We start from the raw sequence: 16,889 nt of genomic DNA, 5'->3' as shown, positions 1-16,889 counted from the left end.
CTTACTGCCCCCTGTCTTCGCCACTGTGCGCGCGTCTGAGAGATGAAGCGGAGGCATGGATGATGAGAGGGGGACGTTGGATATATAATTAATGTGGGTGTATGAACTATGTAATCCTATATAGAGAGGTATAGATTGATCGATGTGGACGTGGGAAAGAGGGTGAGACCTCACTAGATATATAGATTGATCGGTTTGTGTGGAAAACTGTGAAAGACCTAGCTATATATATATACACACACACACACACACATAGAGGAACATCGATCGTTGTGCATGCACGTGAGAGATAAAGAATGCCCGATATGATGGGGAGGGGGAGGTGTGTGTGTGTGTGTGTGCATGCATGGGAGACCGACCTGAAGAAAAAGATTGAATGTGTGCGATGGATAATGCCGACTGGTACTGTGTGTGCATGCATGCACGAGAGAAAGTTAATGGTACAATTATAAAGAGAAGATGATTGTGTGGGTGTAAAAGACTAGGTGACGTCATAATCAATGTAAAGTAGAATTCAATTATTTGAAGAAGAGATCATGATGTTTGAAACCCATGCATGCATGAATCTTTACCTAATAATAAAGCAAATTGAGTTTCTTTCGTCCGTTATGGCATTTTTCAGAAAAGTCCCTCTATTTCAGAGAATTCAACCCGCAGTCCCGTTTTAAGATAAAACAAATCGTTATTTTCGTATTTTACACAAAAGTCTATGTCTTTTCTTAAAATCAACCCGCTGTTCGGATTTAAGTCACACCCGAACCGTTATTTTACATTTTCGAAAACCCCCTGATGTTTTAGATAATTCATCCACGGATCATATTTAAGTCAAACAAATGATTTTTAAATCATCCATATCTTTTAAACTGTAACTCTCATTTGAACTTATTATATATGAAATTTGATTAGAAAAATATGTAGAATATGAATATGAGATTATTTTTACCTGTTAAGTATTTTTAAATATTATTTTGGAATATATTTGAGTCAAAAAAAATGATTTTCTAAATTATCTGTATTTTTTAAATCGTAACTTCGATTTTAACATATTATATATGAAATTTTATTAGAAAAATGTGTGGATTCTAAATATGATGTTAATTTTACCTGTTAATTATTTTTAAAATATAGTTATGGAGGTAAACTTATAATTTATAGCGCAAGATTTGGTTTTTTTTCATACCGTCGGCGATCCGGATTGCAAATAAACACCCAACTGTAACCATATACGGAAACGAAAACATCGATAACTACACATGCATACCTCTGAAAATATCACAAAAACAAGAGAAAGCGAGCGAGAGAGAGAGGGAGAGAGAGAGGGAGAGGGAGGAGAGAGGGAGAGAGAGACATCTTAGAATTAACCATATTCAACACACGTTTTTTGTTGTTTTGTGTGAACACCGACGCCATCGCCGGCGAGGATGAGAAGGAGGATAAGCGGCAACACAAATATGATGCCTCGCAAAAATAAAGGAGATGGACCTATGGTGGTCAATAATAAAGCAAATTGGGTTTCTTTCATCCGTCATGGCATTTTTCAGAAAAGTTCCTCTATTTCAGAGAATTCAACCCGCAGTCCTGTTTTAAGTTAAAACGAATCGTTATTTTCGTATTTTACACAAAAGTCCCTGTCTTTTCTTGAAATCAACCCGCCGTCTAGATTTAAGTCACACCCGAACAGTTATTTTACATTTTTTGAAGAAAAAAACTGATGTTTTAGATAATTCATCCACGGATCATATTTAAGTCAAACAAATACTTTTTAAATCATCCATATCTTTTAAACCGTAACTCCGATTTAAACGTGTTATACATGAAATTTGATTAAAAAATATGTAGAATATGAATATGAGATTATTTTCACCTGTTAAGTATTTTTAAATATTATTTTGGAATATATTTGAGTCAAACAAAATGATTTTCTAAATTATATATATTTTTTAAACCGTACACTATTAGGAAAAGGGCTATAGATAGAAATGACACTAATGGCGCACCAGACATGTGATGCGCCATTAGTATATACTAATGGCGCACCACATCCACGGTGCGCCATTAGTAACAAAAAAAAATTCATTTTTTTTCAAAACTAGTAATGGCGCACCAGTGAATAGTGCGTCATTACTAGTTAAACTAGTAATGGCGCACCACATCCACGGTGCGCCACTAGTAAATTATTTTCATTTTTTTCAAAAAGATTTTATTTATTTTTTCAAAACTAGTAATGGCGCACCGTGAGTGTGGTGCGCCATTACTAGTTTAACTAGTAATGGCGCACCACTCCCATGGTGCGCCATTACTAACTTGGCCCAAAACTTCCACCGAATGCACCCCCTCTGGACCGCCTTTTCAGTTTAAAAAAATAAAAGAAAATGGTGGAAATGTCAAAAAGAAAGAAAATAAGTTTCCCATGTGATATGTGTTCTAGTTGTTGGGAAAATTTACAAATATAAATTTCAAATTTATTTGCAAAATCTCTCTGAAATTTGTAAAATGGGCATAACTTTTGCATACGAACTCGGATTAAAAAGTGTTCTATATGAAAAATCATCCACTCAAAAAGTTATATCCGAATTTAATCGAAGAAACCCCGTTAAACATTTTCAAAATCCCCAAAAACCTAACAGAAAAAAGTTACGGGGCTTTTAAGATCCGGAGGCAAAAAAATTCAAAAAAAATTCAAACTTACTAGTGGCGCACCATATGCTAGGTGCGCCACTAGTAACAGAAAAAAAATTGGTTTAAAAAAAATTGAACTATTTTTCAAAATATGATACGTAATATGACCGGGAAGTTTGAAATATTTTTTCAAAATTAACAAAGTCCTAGACATCAGCAAGGTTTAATAGAATTGATATGATAGATATATCAACAAGTGCCTGTGAAGTGAGGTGGTGCTGGGGTTGGATAGAATTATGAAGTTAAGCGTGCTTGGGCTGGAGTAGTGTGAGGATGGGTGACCTTCCGAGAAATTTGACCACAGAGTGTGATTTGACCTGAAATTAAGCATATTGACTCGAGATTAAGCCATACTGATCCGAGATTAAAAAAAATAAAAAAATGATTTTTTTAAAAAAATGAAAAAAATATATTACTAATGGCACACTTCTATGTGATGCACCATTACTAAGTCAGATAGTAATGGCGCACTATTGGTGCGCCATTAGTATCTGGTATACTAATGACGCACCAGTAGTGCGCCATTAGTAAAAAATACTAGTGGCGTGATACTAATGGCGCACCAGTAGTGCGCCATTAGTAAAAAATACTAGTAGCGTGATACTAATGGCGCACCAGTAGTGCGCCATTACTAGGCAAAACTGGTGCACCATTAGTAGGCCTTTTCCTAGTAGTGGTAACTTCGATTTTAACATATTATATATGAAATTTTATTAGAAAATGTGTGGAATCTAAATATGATGTTAATTTTACCTATTAAATATTTTTAAAATATAATTATGGAAGCAAACTTATAATTTATAGCGCAAGATTCGTTTTTTTTTTCATACCGGCGGCGATCCGGATTGCAAATAAACACCCAACTGTAACCATATACGAAAAAGAAAACATTGATAACTACACATGCATACCTCTGAAAAATGTCGCAGGGGAAAATAACAGATTTCTCATCGCGAGAGTGAGAGAAAGCGAGCGAGAGAGGGGGAGGAGAGGGAGAGGGAGGAGAGAGGGAGAGAGAGACGCCTTAGGATTAACCATATTCAACACACGTTTTTTATTGTTTTGTGTGAACACCGAGGCCATCGCCGGCGAGTGCGAAAAGGAGGATAAGCGGCAACACAAATATGATGCCTCGCAAAAATAAAGAAGATGAACCTATTATGGTCTTGAGTGATGGTTGTTGAGTTAAGAGCGTGTGTTATGTTTTCTCTCCCGTTGCAACGCACGGGCTCTTTTGCTAGTCTATATCTATACCTATTATTAAAGCAAGATGATATTCTTGATTTCGTCCTTCATCTGATCTTACATTACGTGAAAGACATGAGATAATACTAATTTGTAGAGCCAAGTTTTATACGTGCTATTAAAAAGGGTTCGTATCGGCTCAGTCGGCCCACTTGGGCCTTCACGTGTACGTTGCGATCAGCCCCCTCATGTTGTTTTGTTTTTTATTAAGAATCCTACCTTTTCCCTTACAGGATCCAGCTGGCGATCGAGCTCCTCCCGTTTCCTATGCCCTCCCTTGAGTTGTTTGTGTTTTCTTTTAAAAAAAAGTAGTCGTCCGCCTCGGCCTTATGGGCCAGCAAATATGTCTCAGCTTCCAATGGAATAGAAAACCTGCTATGCTAACGTAGGCCATGCGTCTTTTTTGTGAATAATCCCACCTTGCTCACTTAAATGGATTGCCATCAGTTTATATACATTCTCAAACAATTAAAACCAGCCGCCTTAGGAAATAAACAATAAGCTAATAAAACGGGATTAGCATATGCTGCAACACAGAAGCACAACAATGTTTTTTTTTTCTCCGTTGCAACGTATGAGCATGATTACTAGTTTATATAAAAGAAAACAGAGAACGTTTCACTTTTTGTGAGAAGTAAATTTTACGAGTCACTTCGTGTTCGTTTTAACTATATCTATACCTACTAATAAAGGGAGCTATTGCTTCTTACCACCGTAATTTCGTCCGTTTTTTATTCGTCCGTTGTCCCTCCACTTTGCTCATATTATCTTTTATATTCGAGGTGGTACTAATCTTAAGCTTCGTTTCCTACGTTTGATCATCAATCAATCGTGTGAGTCCACCTATCGATCGCTCGGCGTGGGCCTTCATAGGTAGTGTGCTGGTTTCCACCGACCAATCGCTAGGTATGGGTGGTCCAGTTAATTAGGAGCCAGCGCTGATCGCACGACCGTGATGCATCAATGGGCAATGGCGTTCCCTCAAAAAAAAAAATCAATGGCCAATGGCAGACATATATGACTCAAGTTTAGTCCCATCTCGATCCCTTACATGGAGTCCCACCGGTTTATATACATTCGCAAGTTCCATGGAGTGTCAACAAGCAGACTAGGGAATCAACAAGCAACCGTACTGTTTGCTTGATCTGAAATCTAACAACGACTCAACGACGAAGGAATAGCTACGACCATGACATCCCAGTGAGTCTCGACTAACTACGGCCAAAAATATGGGGGTGGAGGATATTCTCAAACAAGGGTGCTAGGCACAGGGGTGCCAACTACTGCGACGAGGAGAGTGGTGCATGAATAGCCCAGCATAATGAGAGCTGCTCCTAAGGTCGAGCGTTGGGCACAGGGCTATCGTAGCTTCCCGGTCTTGGCGGGAGCAGTGTGCGTCCGCGTCGTCCAGTGGCCATGAAGATGGCGTCGGAGCGAGCCGTCGGGATGAAGTGGTGGTCGAGCTGTTGCGAGATGGTGACAAACCTGGCAACTGCGACGATCTTGGACGCATACTTGCTACTCCAGTCTGCTTCGGTTCTTTTGGTTCGATCGAATCCATCCGTTGACTTTGTGTACAGATAGATCGCATGATGAGTATTACTCTCTGGTACTCTCTCTTGCCTGCTAACAAAAATCACTGGCAACAAGACAAGCCGAGTTGACATGATGGAAGATACAAATGGAAGCAACATGATACATTTGTGTGGTGGATGCTTCACCGGTAGCTACCGGTGTCGGTAAAAAAGAGCTTTGCGGTCGAGCAACATGAGTGGTTAGGATTGGGGGGAGGAGCTGAGTCGGGCTGGTATGTTGCGGGATGGTGGCCAGCTAGGCCTTGGCCGGCCCAGTTCAGCTACCTCCCAGTTTTTTTATATTCAAAACTTGCTCATTTTAGTATTACATTTTTTTACTTAAAAACTTAAGTTTTAAGACAAAAAAACAGAAAAATATGGTCTTATTTTGCAATAAAAGAGGGCAGTAATTTGAGCAACAAAATAGGGTAGGAAAGAAGGTAAATAAGCTGTAGCATTGATGGCCAAGATCCAAACTCGTAACTCAATATTTTGAACTAAGAAAATATTCAATAAAATTTAACCCGTTGCAACGCACAGTCATTTGTGCTAGTATAACTAAGATATGCATGGTGTGATTTGGAAATGAGCATGTTGTACTTATACACATTGAATAAGGTCAGACTGATTTGTATTTAAGATATCGATGACATACATCGTTTGGCCACATTGCATACATGCATGGACACACTATTCTAATTGGAGATGATGGGTGGTTTTCACATCACATATTTATATCTATACCCCTATATATATCTATTATAGTTTTTATATAGTGGGCGGATAACTTTAATTTTGAAAGATGGTCGTTGGATGAGGCGAATCTGATGGTGCAGAGATGGCAAATTTGAGCACAACTGGCCGTTGGATATCATCTAGATTCCATAAGATTTTGCCACTGTCGGAGTAAATAGCCATGGGCAGCCTAGCCGGCTTCCCCTGGCCCTTCTGAAAAAATTACGAACCCGTCCGGCTCTCAAAAATCCAAGACATGGGGCCGCCTTCCCTTTGCTGGCTGTCACCCAGGCCGGCTTTCGGAAGGCGGCCCGACTTTAGCCCTCATGAAGAAATCCATGGGAGGGCCGACTTCGAGAAGCCGGCCGCGAGGAGACCGACTCCAAGAAGCCGGCTCCCATAAAGCGGTCGAGACCGTACCCTCAAAGTTTGCATCCACCTAGCGGCGATGAGACGGGGCGTGGCTACAGTAAAGCCTGCCACCCCCAAATCTCGGAGCACGATCGACACAGTGCGCCGTACGGGTGACCATGACCCGCCCGGCGCAACACTGTTGCCATGCCGACCCTGACGCCATCCACGACGAACTACCAGCCGGCCCACGGGCGGTGGGTCCCTTCGGGCAGAGAGACACCCGAAGGCGGCCACGCCTCCCCCAGTCGGCCCAAGACAGAGCCGGCTCCCCGCAGCCGGCTTGCCGCCTCCCTCGAAGGAGACGCCCCATTAAGGAGACAAGACGCGGTGAGGCTACAGCGATCGCCCGCCGGGCGGCGGCACTGTAGCCACGCCTACCACGACGAAGCCCACGTCACCAAGATGGAGCAACAGTAACCAGCCACCGACCAGGTCCTGGACAGTGGGGCCTGCCTGTCGACCAAGGGGCCGGCAGCCGGCCGGACCCACCAGTTGGCGGGCCCCAGCAGCCGGCGCAGAAGCCGGCGAGCGCAGTCACAGATGGCTGGGCCCCGCGCCCAGTCGGATTACCATTGTACCCCCGGGGGGTAGGCCTATATAAACCCCCCGGGGCGCCCATGCAAAGGGTTGGACCCCCAGCTAGTTTTAGACACCACACAAGGAGAAGAAGCAAGCTAGCCGTGCCCTTCTTCCTCCTCCCACCGAACAGCTCAAGGAGCATTGTGTAGCTACTTGTCCATCTAGTGATCATGCGGAGACCCCGCAGAGCAGCAGTAGGGGTGTTATCTCCACGGAGAGCCCCGAAGCTGGGTAAAATTCGCCGGCGTGCATGTCTTCGTCTCATCCCGTTTCCAGGCACCGGCGACGTCTTACTGGCTCCCACAATGATAAGCCACCCGTTGGCATATGTCGCACCTACCACCCAACATTTGGCGCCCATCGTGGGACCAGGTGCACCATCGTCTAGAGACCTATTCTGGACGGGAACCCTCTTCCTCCCCAGCGAGCGTAGCCAGCCCGGCACGCCCGATGGCGCTTGCCACGACGCGCTGCAAGGCGTCACCAGCATCTGCGCGGCGAGCAGCCTCGCCAATCTCCTCGACGAAACCCTCATCTCCGACGAGCTCGCCTCCGATGCGGGCACCGACCACCTCGCCAACCTCCTCGGTCAGCTCCATGTCTCCAACGAGCCCGCTGTGGATCTGGAGTCGGTTGGCTCCACCGACCCGATGCCTGTCGACTCCGACACGGCCTCCTTCGACACCTTCCACACCAACGTCGCGATCTACAACGACCCGCTTCCTCGGACCGACGACCGCGATACTGTCACCACCGAAGTGATGGTCGTCGGCCACGGCGGCCCGGTCGGCGAGAGCGCCCATGATGCCCCGCACGCGGCGGCCCACGACTTGTCCACCCCCCTCCCGGCTGATGCCGACGACGAAGCACTGGAGGCGCGCCGCCTCGCCCTCCTCGCAGAGGGCCGGAGGCTGGCTTCCGTGAGACGCCTCACTGAGGCCTAACAGCGCGAAGCTGACCGCGCCGCCTTCGGCACGCCGGCCCCGGGCGGGCCAAGCCGGGCCGGCATTGTCAAGCAACGCGGCACCGTCATCGCCGACATGCTGGGAGTCGACCTCCCGGTCTATGCCACTTCGCTCGAGAACTTGCGTGCCGCCCAGGCGGCCGTGGACGAGTTGGACGGCTTGGAGGCCGAAGAACTCCCCCACATGACCCGGCGCATCCAGCAACTGATTGACGCGGCCGCACGGCGGCACGAAGCCGACGCCCGCGCGGGAAGCCCTCCCTCGCGCCGAGATCACGGCGCGACGTCCCGGACACCGACTACGAGCAACACCTGCGTGCGGCACGAGAAAGAGCCGGCGGCCAGCCGAAGCTGGACCCGAATCTCCATCGAGTGAGACGCGGACGGCCATCCCCGAGCCATGGAATGGCGGGGCAACCCTCCTCCGCCTCGACCCCGTGGAGAGAGATATCCCACCCCGCCGCCAGTGGCGCACCCGACTCTCAGCGGCCGACTAGGTCGCCGTGAAGGAGTTGGCGAGAACGACGCCCGCCATCGGATCGACCGCCTGGCGCGATCCCTGGCGCTAGAAGAAGAATACGATGTCGGCCCGCCTTGTTTCGGCCCCCGCATCCGCGACGAGCCTTTCCCCAAAGGGTTCTCGCTCCTAAGAGACACGCCCAAGTACAACGGCTCCGTGAAGCCGGAAGATTGGTTGATCGACTACTCCACGGCAGTCAGCATAGCCAACGGCAACCGGCGCGTTGCCGTGAAGTACGTGCCCCTCATGCTACAAGGCACGACGCGGACCTGTCTCAACAGCCTCAAGCCTCTCAGCATCAACAGCTGGCTAGATTTCACCGAAGCTTTCATCCGCAACTTCACAAGCACCTACAAGCGGGGCCCCAAGCCCAGGCAGCTCTCCCTGTGCGTACAGGGCCCAGCCGAGTCCACTCGCGATTACCTCACGTGTTGGGTCGAGCTCCGCAATTCTTGCGAGGGGGTGCACGAGGTGCAAGCCATCGAATACTTCACTGCCGGGTGCCGAGAAGGTACCCTCCTCAAGCACAAGCTCCTCTGCGACGAGCCGACTACCCTCGACGAGCTTCTGGACATAGCAGACAAATACGCCACCGCCGACTCTTCGATGAAGACCGAGCTCCGGGTAGACGCGTCCGGGAAAGTACTCAACCCAGCGCCCAAGACGCTGGCAGGGGATTCCGGCCGACGCCCACACCCGAACAACCACAAGCGCAAGGGCCCTGCGCCGCCTCCCACCAGTCGGCAGGTGGCCACGGTCGAAGACGCGCTGCCTGAAGGGCGACCCGCGCCCAAGAAGCCCAAGGGTGGCCGGCCGGCTTGGCAGCCGGCTTTCTCCTACGAGCAAACTCTCGACGCCCCATGCAAATTCCATAGCGGCACGAAGCCGTCCAACCACACAACCCGGAAGTGCCATTGGCTCACCCGAATCTCTAAAGGCGAGGGGCTCGCGCCGCCTCCGCCTGCCGGCCCGCCGCCTCCGGCTCCGCCGCCTCTGGCCGCTCGGCCCGCAGTCGGAGCCGTGCACGACGAATTCCCTGACGAGCAAGCAACCTACATCGTCTTTACAAGCCAGCTCGAAGACCGGCGCGGCAAACACCGAGAGCACCAGGAAGTCAGCGTGGTCGCTGCCAACCCCGCCGGACACATGCATTGGTCAGAAAAGCCTATCAGCTGGAGTCGGGCCGATCACCCAGAGGTGATGCCATCTCCCGGCTCTTATGCGTTGGTTCTGGATGCCACCCTTGCAACGGACAGACGCGCCGCCCGCTTCTCCCGTGTGTTGATAGACGGCGGGAGCAGCATCAACATCTTGTACCGCGACACCCTGGAGAAGCTGAACGTCAAGACAAAGCAACTCGTGCCTACTCGGACAGTGTTCCATGGCATCGTACCCGGCCTGTCCTGCGCCCCCATTGGCAAGATCAAGATTGATGTACTTTTTGGGGACAAGGAGCATTTCCGCCGGGAAGCGATCTAGTTTGAAGTGGTGGACCTGGAGAGCCCTTACCATGCATTGCTTGGCCGACCTGCCTTGGCCAAATTCATGGCAGTCCCCCACTATGCATACCTCAAGATGAAGATACCAAGCACCAAAGGCGTCATCACCGTAGCCGGCGATTACAAGAAGTCCTCTGAGTGCGCAACAGCCAGCAGCCGGCTGGCCGAGTCCCTTGTGATTGCCGAAGAAAAGAAGATGTTGGACCGAGTCGTGGCCATAGCCGGCAAGCAGTCGGCCGTGTCCCCCGATCCCAAGGAGCATGATGCTCAAGGATCTTTCCAGCCGGCCAAAGAAACCAAGAAGATACCCCTTGACCCCGAGCACCCCAAGAGGTTTGCCGTCATCGGGGCAAGCCTGAACAGCAAATAGGAAGGCGAGCTCGCCGATTTCCTCCGTGAGAATCGGGACATCTTTGCATGGTCCCCCAAGGACATGCCGGGCGTCCCGAAGGAATTCGCCGAGCACAAACTACACGTCCGAGAAGACGCAAAGCCAGTCAAACAACCCCTTCGCCGACTATCAGAGGAAAAGAGAAGGATTGTAGGGGAGGAGATAGCCCGGCTTCTGGCAGTCGGCTTCATTATGGAAGTCTTCTTTCCAGAGTGGCTTGCCAACCCGGTCCTCGTGTTAAAGAAGAACAACAAGTGGCGCATGTGTATAGACTACACAAGCCTCAACAAGGCCTGCCCTAAAGATCCCTTTGCCCTGCCGAGGATTGACCAAGTGATAGACTCCACGGCCGGATGCGAGCTGTTGAGTTTCTTGGATGCTTACTCAGGATATCACCAGATAAAGCTAGATACGGACGACCGCCTGAAGACCGCCTTCATCACGCCATTTGGAGCCTTCTGCTACCTGACTATGACATTCGGCTTAAGAAATGCCGGTGCCACTTTTCAGCGTTGCATGCAGAAGTGCCTCCTCAAGCAACTCGGCAGAAATGCTCACGTCTACGTGGACGACATTGTGGTGAAGACGGAGAAGCGCGGCACCTTGCTGGAAGACCTCAAAGAAACGTTTGAGAACCTACGCCGGTTCCAAATCAAGCTCAACCCCGAGAAATGCGTGTTCGGAGTGCCAGCCGGCCAGCTCCTAGGCTTCCTGGTCTCCGAACGCGGCATCGAATGCAACCCGGTGAAGATCAAGGCCATCAAGAGAATGGCGATCCCCACCAAGCTTCGAGACATCCAAAAGTTCACCGGATGCTTGGCCTCCTTGAACCGCTTCATCAGCCGGCTCGGAGAGAAAGCTCTCCCCCTCTACCGCCTCATGAAGAAGAGCACTCACTTCGAGTGGAACGACCAGGCCGACCAAGCTTTTCACGAGCTGAAGAAGATGCTGGCCACACCACCCGTCCTAGCGGCACCGACTGAGAAAGAGCCCATGCTCCTTTACATTGCCGCAACCAGCTGGGTGGTCAGCACCGTCATCATAGTCCAACGCCCAGAAGAAGGCCGAGCCCAGCCGGTCCAGAGGCCGGTGTATTATTTGAGCGAGGTGATGTCCGCTTCAAAGCAGAACTACCCGCACTACCAGAAGATGTGTTACGGCGTGTACTTCACCGCCAAGAAGCTGAAGCCCTACTTTCAAGAGCATCCCGTCACGGTCGTATGCACCACCCCGCTGGCCGAGATCATAGGCAGCCGGGACGCATCCGGCCGGGTGGCGAAATGGGCCATCGAGCTGGCCCCTTACACAATCTTCTACCAGCCCCGCACCGCCATCAAGTCCCAAGCACTGGCCGACTTCCTCGTTGACTGGGCCGAGACCCAGTACCTGCCGCCGGCTCCCGACTCCACCCATTGGCGCATGCACTTTGACGGGTCCAAGATGCGCACCGGCTTGGGAGCCGGCGTCATCCTTACCTCTCCCAAAGGCGACAAGCTCAGATACACGCTGCAGATTCACTTTGCCGCCTCCAACAATGTAGCCGAGTACGAGGCACTCATACACGGGCTCCGGCTTGCCAAGGAACTCGGCATCCGCCGGATCCTATGTTATGGCGACTCAGACTTGGTGGTTCAGCAATCATCCGGCGACTGGGACGCCAAGGACGCGAATATGGCAAGCTACCGCTTCCTGGTTCAACAACTCAGTGGATACTTTGAAGGATGCGAGTTCCTCCACGTACCGCGAGCCGACAACGAGCCAGCCGATGCCCTGGCTCGAATAGGCTCCACTCGGCAAGCAATACCAACCGGCATCGCTCTACAACGCCTCCTCAAGCCGTCCATCAAGCCGTCTCCAGAGTCCGATTCCATCTTCGTACCGCCTGACCCCGACGCGGCCGGGTCCGGCTCGAAGAACCAAGCAGGCGACCCCGGGACTTCAGTAGTCGGCCCGGGGACTTCGGCAACCGGCTCGGGGACTGCCACACCCGGCTCGGGGACTGCAGTAGCCGGCCCAGGGACTGCACCAACACAACAGTCGGCGGCCGACTCCAGCATTTCACCACCCAGCCCGCCCACTCTGGTGGCAGTAGCCACATTGGCAGTAGGAGAAGTCGCGGCTCCGTCATGGGCTCAGTCCATCCTCAACTTCCTAGTAAACCAAGATCTGCCGGCTGACGAAACAGAGGCAAGACAAGTCCAACGTCGAGCCGGAGCATACACAATCATCAACAGAGAACTCGTCAAGCGCAGTGTCACTGGAGTCCTCCAACGGTGCGTCGAGCAAGAGAAGGGCATTGCAATCCTCAGAGACATTCACCAAGGAGAAAGCGGCCACCATGCGGCTTCAAGATCACTCGTGCCAAAGCTTTCCGCCATGGTTTCTTCTGGCCGACTGCTTTGGATGACGCCAAAGAATTATTTAAATATTGCAAAGGGTGCCAACTCTTCAGCTCCAAGCAACACATGCCGGCTTCGGCACTCAAGACCATTCCCCTCACCTGGCCCTTCGCCGTTTGGGGACTGGACATGGTGGGCCCATTCAAGACGGCGCGCGGCGACATGACGCATTTGCTCGTCGCCGTGGACAAATTCACCAAGTGGATTAAGGCAAAGCCGATCAAGAAGCTGAATGGGCCGACTGCCGTGACATTCATCGCAGACATAACAACTCGGTACGGCGTGCCACACAGCATCATCACCGACAATGGCACGAATTTTGCCAAAGGAGCCTTGGCACGTTTCTGCGCAGCACAAGGTATCCGGCTGGACTTAGCGTCCGTCGCCCACCCGCAGTCAAACGGCCAGGTCGAGCGAGCCAACGGCCTCATCCTCTCCGGCATCAAGCCCCGACTGGTCGTGCCACTGGAGCGTTCAGCCGGCTGTTGGCTCGATGAGCTGCCGGCTGTCCTCTGGAGTCTGCGCACTACCCCAAACAAGTCAATCGGCTTCACTCCTTTCTTCCTCGTGTACGGTGCCGAGGCGATCATCCCAACCGACATCGAGTTCGACTCGCCCCGGGTAACCATGTACACGGAGGCCGAGGCCAAGGAAGCACGAGAAGACGGCGTCGACCTGCTGGAAGAAGGCCGGCTGTTAGCCCTCAGCCGGTCTGGCATCTACCAGCAGGGTTTGCGCCGCTACCACAGTCGGAAGGTCAGGCCAAGATCCTTCCAAGAGGGCGATCTTGTGTTCCGGCTGATCCAGCAAACAGCCGGCCAGCACAAGCTCTCGGCCCCTTGGGAGCGCCCCTTTGTCATCAGCAGAGCCTTAGGCAACGACTCCTACTACCTGATCGACGCGCAGAAGCCGAAGGCACGAAAGAGAGACGACTCCAGCAAGGAGTCGGAACAACCATGGAACGCCAACCTCCTCCGAAGGTTTTACAGCTGAAATGCAATATGTAGCACGCTAACTTTTGTACTAAGTATGAGACAATAGGGCCCCCGAGGAGAGCTCGGGGACTGCCATCTTTTGTCTATAAATGAAAAGTATCATGCTTATGGCCTTGTCATTGCATTCACTTTTTTCCGTCCGGCACCGGGTTCGACTAGTCGGCCCGGGGACTGGCCACCTAGAGCTATATTAGAAGTCCTACCCGCGGTCAGACAAGTAGTGTGCCGACACCCAGGCTTAGCTCTTGCCAAAGTCGCAGTTCGAAGAACCGGCTGTCCGGCTGGCAAGAGTCAAAAGCAGGAAAGGATGCCCACACGAAAAATGGCCAGGGACCAACGGACTAATATAACGAAAGCCGGTTTGCCGCCTACCACCGAACGACTACCAAAGTAGCCGGCCGGCCGGTTTCCATTCACTTCACTTCAATCCAAGAAAGCTCGAGTACTTGCCTCCCCAAAGAGGGAAGGCGGCAAAGGAAAAAGCCTAAGGATAAAAAGCATATGCGAATGGAAACCAAACATGCACATAATAATATTTACATAAAAGACCTCCAAGAGGCCAGCATTCAACATAGTTTGGATACACCCCAGTGGGTGGAACTGCGAAAGCTTAATAAAGATTGTTCAAAAGGCAACAAGCAGGAAAAATAAGGACGGCAGGTCAAGCTGGTGGAGCGACCGACGAGCCGGGCTGGTCGGCGGAGACGGTTGTGCCGGCTGAAGGAGTGGCCGGCTGGCGAACCTCGGCTTGATCACCGCCTCCCGCAGAGGGCGCGCTTCCACGCGCTTCGTTGCTGGAGGCACGGTCAGCCTGAGGCCGGCCGGTTGTTCCACTAGCCGGCTCGACGTCTTCACCATCCTCTTCTTCGTCATCCTCGCCCTCGTCGCTGGAGGCGATCTCCTCTGCCGAGTCCTCGCCCACCGCCGGGTTCAGCCCGAACCACTCCTCCGGCTGGGCAACGCCGTCATCATTGATTTCAAGTGCAAAAACGCTGATGTCGGTGCACTCGGCGATCGTCGAAGCACGCTGGGCAATAGCCGGCCGCACCTCCTCCAGCTCCGTGTCGGCCTCCAGCCGCCAAGTGCGCAGCTGGTCCAGGTTCAGCCCTGGGTACCAAGCTCGAACGAACTCCAACGCCCGCTCGGCTCTAAGACGGGCCGCCGACGCCTTCCAAGCTTAAAAGCGACCGACTGCGACCTCCAGCCAGTCGGCAGTCCGGCTTGGGGTGCGGGGGATCGTCTCGCCAGGCCAGAGGGCGGCCAACACCTGCGCCCCGGCACGTTGGAGCCGGCGAAGCATCCGGTGAGCCGGCTGCAGCCGCGCTTGGACAGCAAAGAGCTGCTCCTCAAGCGTCCGATTCGCGTCCGGCGCGATGTTGACCCCCGCCTGACGGCGCGCCTCGTGATGGGCCTCGATGGTTTGGGCGGCGAAGGCGGAGTAGCCGGGAAAGTAGTCTGCACAAGAAAATAGGCAGCAGCACAAGTCAGGCCAAAAACCAGGCGGCAAGGGGCAGGAGAGGAGCGAGGAAGGCGGCTTACCGTCGATCAAGTCCTCCATGCGGCCGAAGCCTTCATCCAGCGCTCGCCGGGTCTCAGCCCAGCTCGCCGCCTCGGTCTCAAACTCTGCCTTCAGGGCGGCCTCGCTATCCTGCGCTTTCTGCAGGGCTGCCTTGTGGCTCTCCTCTTGGTCAGCCAACTTCTTGGCCAGGCGGTCACGCTCCTGGACCAAGGCAGCGTACTCAGCATCCTTGGTACGAAGGGCGGCCTGCGCTTCGCCGAGCTCCCTCCTCAAGTCGGCGTTGGCCCCTGAAAGCACGAAAGAAGAAAGAAAAAGTCGTCAAGGAAGATCCGACCCGACTACTCAGCAGTCGGCCCGAATCTCGGGGACTACACCCAGTGGGTGCGCTGATGCGCCCCCACAGGAGATAGACAAGATCAAGCACTTACTTCGGCTGTTGGCCAGGTCGTCGGTCTTCCGACCCAACTCCTGAGCCTGGGAGTTGAAGGCGGCAGCACGGGAGTTATGATATTCCTGGAAGTTCAGACAGGAAGCAAAAATAAGGTAGTCGTCAAGAAAGATCTGACCCGACTGCATAGCAGTCGGCCCGAATCTCAGGGACTACACCCAGTGGGTGCGCTGACGCGCCCCCACGGAAGAAATCAAGAGACCAAAGCGGCCAAGAATGAAAGACTCACCCGGATGGCAGCCCGCGTCGACGGGAACTCCTGGGTGTACTGCTGCAGCAGGGCGGCCTGAGCTTGAAGCCGGCTCCGGACCTCTTGAGCCGCCACATTCAGCTCGCCAGTCCCCCCGCTGGGAGTCCACTCGGACGTGGCGGTGCTGGCCGCCTCCAGAGCCTCCGCCGACTGGCCGGCGCCCGCAACTCGGCGCGACTCCGGCGGAGCGGCGCCTCCCCCTGCGCGCCGACGCGTCACCGGCTGCACCTCGAAGCCGGCTCCGTCCTCCGGCTCACCCCCGGCCGGCTCCTCTGGCGCCGCTGACGATTGGCCGCCTTGGCCCGCTCCGGTTGGCGCTGCCGGCGGCGCTCTCCCCGCGAAGACCACGAGGTCCTCCCTCCTCTCCATCAGTGGCGGGTCCTGGACGATTTCCTCCACCAGGGGCAATGGGGTGTCAGGGGCCACGGCTCGGAGGGGAATGGCGAGCAGTGGAGGGTGGTTACGCAAACCCTCCGCCTCCGTTTCCACGGTCGCCGCCTCCGCCTGGGCCTTGGCTGCCGCGTCGGCCTGCTCCCTCGCCGCCTGGGCGGCCGCTTTTTCCGCCGCCTCACGCTCCTCCCATGCCTCACGGGCGTTCCACTCCGTGGCCTCCCTGAGGTCGACGTGGGGGTCCATGCGGCGGGAGCCCGAAGACCCTCCAGTCGACCCAACTACGGA

Source organism: Triticum dicoccoides, chromosome 5A (assembly GCF_002162155.2).
Source record: "Triticum dicoccoides isolate Atlit2015 ecotype Zavitan chromosome 5A, WEW_v2.0, whole genome shotgun sequence".
In the NCBI taxonomy this organism is placed as follows: Eukaryota; Viridiplantae; Streptophyta; class Magnoliopsida; order Poales; family Poaceae; genus Triticum; species Triticum dicoccoides.
The sequence above is the reverse complement of the archived record's forward strand: the minus strand, read 5'-3'. Positions refer to the sequence as shown.